Source organism: Thalia democratica, chromosome 4 (genome assembly GCF_965202585.1).
Source record: "Thalia democratica chromosome 4, ktThaDemo2.hap1.1, whole genome shotgun sequence".
NCBI lineage: Eukaryota > Metazoa > Chordata > Thaliacea > Salpida > Salpidae > Thalia > Thalia democratica.
This window is the reverse complement of record NC_139168.1, coordinates 25168376-25174732: the sequence shown is the minus strand read 5'-3', so window position 1 is coordinate 25174732 and position 6357 is coordinate 25168376.

The following is a 6357-nucleotide window of genomic DNA, read 5'->3' as shown; positions in this document are numbered from 1 at the left end:
AATGTTTTAATAAATACTGCAAAAGTAAACTTTTATATTATACACACAAAGTTAGTTGTAAAACTAAGGAATCTGCAAATAAAGTACGCTGAACTAGTTTATTATAACTGATCAATAAAAAACATCTCACCTCAATCAAAAAACGTTGACTACAGTTTTATAGAATTAAATACTAATTAACTACAATTTACACTGTAATTTAAGTATTTTTTTTTATATATTAAGTTTTAATTAATAGATTTATAATAAGCTATTGAAAATTTTACTGATTACTTTCATATTTTTTGTTTTATTGGGCTTCCATTTAAACTTTAGATTAATCAATTAGTTTTAAGAAAAAAAAAAGTTGTAGAATTTTAATAAGTAAAAAAAAGTATATACTATAAATAAAAAGTAAATAGTCTTATAAAAATTATTTTATTTTACAAAAAAGTTGTATATGAAAGTAAGGTTAAGTATTTTTTAACAACTAAATACCAATAGTTTTGTTTAAGTAAAGTAGAAGTCAAAAAACTATTGTTTAAATCTTAATTGAAGTTCATATATAAAGCCACGTACTACAATGCTAAATAATTAGAAATAAAAATTTTCAATAACTAGCTTCTTTATCTATTAACAAGAAAAACTAATCTTAGTTGATGTTGTTTTACAAGTTGATCTATAATGAAAAAACACAAAATAGATGGGATTTCATACAAAAATTTAGTCATCCTGAGTAATTTAGTAAACTTTAAACCAGGACTTTGCAGTTCTTTTTTCATAAGGCCCCCTTTGAAGAAATAAAAAAATTGATAGCCTCCCATAATAAGGTTTCTTTAAAAACTACCCGAGAACCTTTTTTGCTTTTAAACACCCACTCAAGAACATCTAGTGTACTTATGAAATTTTAAAATTTGACCTTATTCTCCCTTAACGGTTTTTCTAAACTATCCTACTTTAGGAAGCTGTGTTTTTTTTTTTTTTTTTGCTTTTTATGATAAACTCCTAAATATTTAGCAAAACTTTCAAAATATGACTTTATACCCCCCTTTGGCCCCTTTTCAGCTTGTGGTCTTTAAATTTATGAAATAACCTACTTTGGGAAACCCTGCTTTAAATAATTTTAATTAGTTCAGGGTTGTCACTCTTTGAGTCAAAAAATCTTCCCTGAGTAAAATTAAACTTCCCTGAGTTTTTTTCAAAACCATAAAAATATTACTATTTATTTAGAAATTACAATTTTAATTCTAAGAATATTGAAGATCTAGCCGCAAGGCTAAAAAATTTCTAAATAAACACAAAAATTAAATAAAACTAACTTTTTTGAACAAAATATTGAAACTGGATTAATTAAATTTTGTTCTAGATCTTGAAAAAGTTTTCCATGAGATTGTTTTAAAAATCTAAAAATTTCCCTGAATTTTTAAGAAAAAACCAAAACTGCCCTGAGTTTCCCTGATAAAAAAAAAAGAACCAAAATGATTTTCCTGAGTTTCCCTGAGATTTTCTATAGCTTGAAAATTCCCTGAGTTTACCTGAATTCCCTGAGTTCCCTAAGTATGTGGCAACCCTGTTAGTTAAACTACTTATAATCTTAGAGAATATTTATTTTGAAAAGTATAGATAAAATTGAAAAAACTCAAAAGATACTTTTAACTGCTGATCAGTAATTAACAAATACTTGGCGGTAAATAAACACAACATAGTTTTTTTGACAAAGTATTTTTTACCCTTTCTAAAGTTACAATCATTCTACAAAAAAAAATTAAACTTTATTTTTCTAATGTAAGAAATTTTCTTAAAATTTTAAGCAATTTTGTAATAAGAAGTTATTTAAACAAAGAGTTTGGTCAATTTAAGTTTTACATTTCAGGGGTCCTGACTTGTTACATTATAAATAATACAAAAAACACATATAATATGTTGTAAATATTTATAATTTAGTTAATTAACATACTTTTTTAAACATACGAGAAATTAAAAATAGACAACTACAAATATAGTACTTAATGTGTTGGATAACTGTTTTAATTTTCACTCTCTTACCTCATAAAACTTACTAAAAAACTGAATAGGACTAAAATGTTTCTTAACATTTACTAATTTTAGGTACTAGATTTGTATAGGCTACTTTTTTAGAGCTCCTACTTTAGCCTGTGTTAATCAGCAAATATACAACAGTGTGTAAGGTTTTTAGAGCACTATTAAACCTATTTTGTTAAATTGGCTTTTTCAAAAATATATTAAAAGCCATTTTTGTTTTAGATTGAGAGTACTAGAATGTAATGCTAATGTACTGAACAATATAGAAATCATCAAAACATCGAGTTTTTTATACAATTATTACACTAAAATTTTAATAATTTATACTACAGTTCATACACGCTAGTTCAGCAATGTCAGCAAGTTTTTTTGTAATTATTTTGATTATGTTAAAACAGCCAATAAAAATCTAGAAACTCAGTTCAATCTAGAAAATCATAAAAACAGTAAGGATTAAAAAAAGCTTTAGTCTTACTTAGTATTTTTGAAAGGTAAAAGAGTGAAACGATGAAAAATTATCATACATAATAAGTGCTATATTTGTAAATTTTTAATTCTTACTTGCTAGTTAATGTAAATAATTTTTATTTAGTTAATCTAAACATTTAAAACAAATTTTCATGTAATCTTTAAGCTGTTTAAATTGCAATAAGTAAGGACACCATAACGTAAAAATTAAAGTTGACTAAACTAGTTTTTTAAGTTACTTTATTCTACAAAACTTCTTCAAAATCTTTACAACAAACTTTTTTTTTAAAAACAATGTTAATTTTTTTTTTGAATGGTCAAGTTAATGTAATACTTAGCCAGGTAGTTTTGAAACATTATATATTTTTATTTAATACAAGTTGTTTTTTAGTTGACGTTCAGAAATTAACATTAGTTCTTTTTTTTTTTTGAATTTTAGTTAATAATTTAAAAATAAAATTATATTTTTGGTTAAACTTTAAGTAGTATTAATAATTATAATGGTTCAATTATTTTTTTTTAGGATAACTTAAGCAGGCTTGAGTTTTTGGAAATCTTTTGTTGTTGTAAAACAAAATCAATTAAGACTAGTTTTTATTGTAATCTAATAAAGAAACTAGTTATTAAAAAGTTATTTTTTTGTTACTTACAATTTTAGTACTTGACTTTATAGAATGAATTCAATTTACATTTAAATACTAATTTAAGTTAAACTACTTAACTTAAAGAAAACCATTATTATTTAATTGTTAATAAAAATCCATAACTTTACTTACATTAATTTTTTTCTTTTATTGTAAAAAAAAATTATCATTTTTTTACAAAATTTTTTTCATTGTTTATATATTTTTATCTTAATAAGTGTTGGTTGTATTAAATTGTACATGAATATAAAAATTAATTTGTTGTTTTATAATTCTTAAAACGTACCAAGTAGTTTTAGTTTAAATAAGTTTAATAAAATAAAAAACTTAAAAGTAGTTAGTAAGAAGTAGAACTAAGTACAGCTCTAATACTCAAAACGTTTAAATATTGTAAAAATTGTATGTTACACTGTACTGAAAAGTATAATATACTGTAGTGAAAAGTGCTGGACAAGATGTTAAAAGTCATCTGTGGTGTGCGACTCGATAACCGAAAGGTTCATTGTGCACCAGGTCACCGAACCAAACATTTTGAGCATATTTTTTTGTCGTTCAATAAACTATATATATTTTGTACTCAGTGCTTTAAAACTCTAATCTACAATTTTAAAATGAGATTATTTGATTTTAAATAACCAGTTAGGTAACTAAATCAATATTTTTGTGCATGTTTGTCATTTTTGACAACTAGCTTTAAGTTTAACTACTTTAATTTAGATATTTGTCGTATTTATCTAACACTTCAAGAAAACAATGGACTTTACAACTCCGTGGAAAATAGAAAAACTTGAAGATAATTTAAGACATGACAAAATTTTAGCAAAGCAACACAAGCCAACAAAAAAGGACCACTAAATGTTAATAAAGTGAAATTTCATTTCTACGGAGACCTCATTTCAACCGCCAACAAACACAAATATGTATATAATATACAACAATACCTTCTTCAATTTAACTTAGAACATTTGTTAAAGTTGTAGTTTTTTTTTGTGTTAAACTTTAAGATTTAATTATAACTTTGGCACTACCTCACCTAACAGAGGTCTAACAATTCATAAATAATAGCATTTCAAAAACTTAATCAAAGTTATTGGTGCAAAATTTAGCTACACTTAATGTATTTTCTAGTGTTTGTCAAAATCACTCAGTACAATACCTTTTGTCTATTTTACCGTGAAATTACAAAAAAAAAATTGCTTACCTCCAAAACTCGTTGATTGAAACCCTTTTTAGTATCAGTAAAGAATTTTTCTAAACATTTTTCAAGCTGCAGTCGGTCAGTACTAATCAGTAGATAATTGAGACTTTTTTTTGATAAAACGTTCTTTAAAAGTTCTTTAATTTAGTTTACTATGATGTATTTAAAGGATGTTCAAAGTACTTTATTTTTTTAATAACATTTTTATATAATAAGAATCGCTTTTAAAATTTGCATTCTAAGATTATTTTAAAGAAAAACATAAAGTACAGTACAAAAGTTTACATAACAACAACATGTGCTAAAAAAGTTAAAATCCATAAACTAATAAAAAAGAAAGAAATTTAATACTGATCAATACCAGGTCCTGGACAAGACGTTAAAAGGTATCCAAGTGGTGTGCGACTCGATAACCAAAAGGTTTTTTTCTGCACTAGGTCCTAGGACCAAATATTTTAAGCCATTTTTTGTCGTTTAATAAAAAAAAAACCAGCAATCGGTTGCTTCATGCTTGCAAGAATAAACCGTTTGTAGATTAATGGCTGCAAGTTTTTCGGTTGTGACTGACTGATGAGTCCTAATCAGGACGAAACCGGTCTCAGTTTACAAAGAATTGTGGTCTGATGATCGAATTGATATGATCAAACCTTATAAATTGATTAAAATTGTGTTTTTATTTAAAATAAAGAAAACATTTTTTTGTTTGCTGTACAAAGTATTTGTTAGTCAAAAACTTGTGCCCGACTTTTCGGGCCCTGATAATTAATTTAAATACTATCATTTATTTAAAAAAAAAAAAAGTGTTAAATTTTAAACCTGATATGTCAAAGTGTTTCATAGAAAACAATATTTTCAAAGCATAACTGCTATTTTAAAACAAGAACGAGGAAGTACAGTAGTTTAAATTACAATACAACCCTATATCTACGAAGTGACCTTACATTTCGGTTGATCTGACAAAAAGTATATTCTCTGTAAAGACACAGTGGCCACGAAGAAAAATTCTTAAAAATAATTTAATTCTACCTCAAAGAGCAAGTTTTGCTCTCACTGCTTATATATTTAAGGTTTTTAACAAAGTTGTAGCGTTTGTATTATTTAAAACATTTGTCTCACCTTTTACTTGTTGAAATTAAAATTTTAATATAGAAACTTTTCGGGCGAATAATTTTTTTAAGTTTGTTTAAAACATTTTATCCATTTGTATCAGTTCAAAATTTATACAGAAAATTTAATAGACTTTTAATTAATCAACTGTAGTTTATGAACATTTAAAACGTAATATCTAAGAATTAAAAATATATAGCCTTACAGCAGTAGTAAACTGGGTTTTTTAGTCACAGTTATTTTTGGTCAATTGCAAAAAATACGTAAATTTATAGTAATCATAATAACCTACTAAATAAAAGTAGTGTAATTATCGTTACAGTTTCATTTAAATTAAAATAACCAATTTAAATATTTTTCGCTGAAATAGCAAATTAATTTGTACTCTGCTGGCCAAGTCCTAAATCTTATTAATATTTGAAGATTTTTACTTTCAAATAAAAAAAAAGTATTTAGGGGTGTTTAGATTTTTTTTTTACTACTAACCGTCCAGTACAATTCACTAATTTATTAATACTTGATAAGGTCATAATTTCTTTTTTATTGAAATCTGCTAAAAATAATAAGATTTAATACTTACTTTTACTATTAATTAATAACTAAATACAAAAAATTGTTGTTTTCTTAAAAGTTTAGTTCTAGAATAAACGCTATCAAAAATTTAAGTTTTATATGCAGGACCTGATATGTCAAGATGTTTCATACAAAAAAAAAACATAATTTCAAAGATAATTGCTTTCTCGAGTTTTGAGTAGGTTACCATAGAATAGTTTTAGAAGTCATAGCAACAAAACATAATGATTATGCTCCTGTGGCAATAAAATTATGAAGGCTGATGTTTACTGTCAATAGTGAGCTGTTATTTCTTCAATTCCAATTGTTTTTATATTGATTATGACTAAATTAACTTCTATCTAC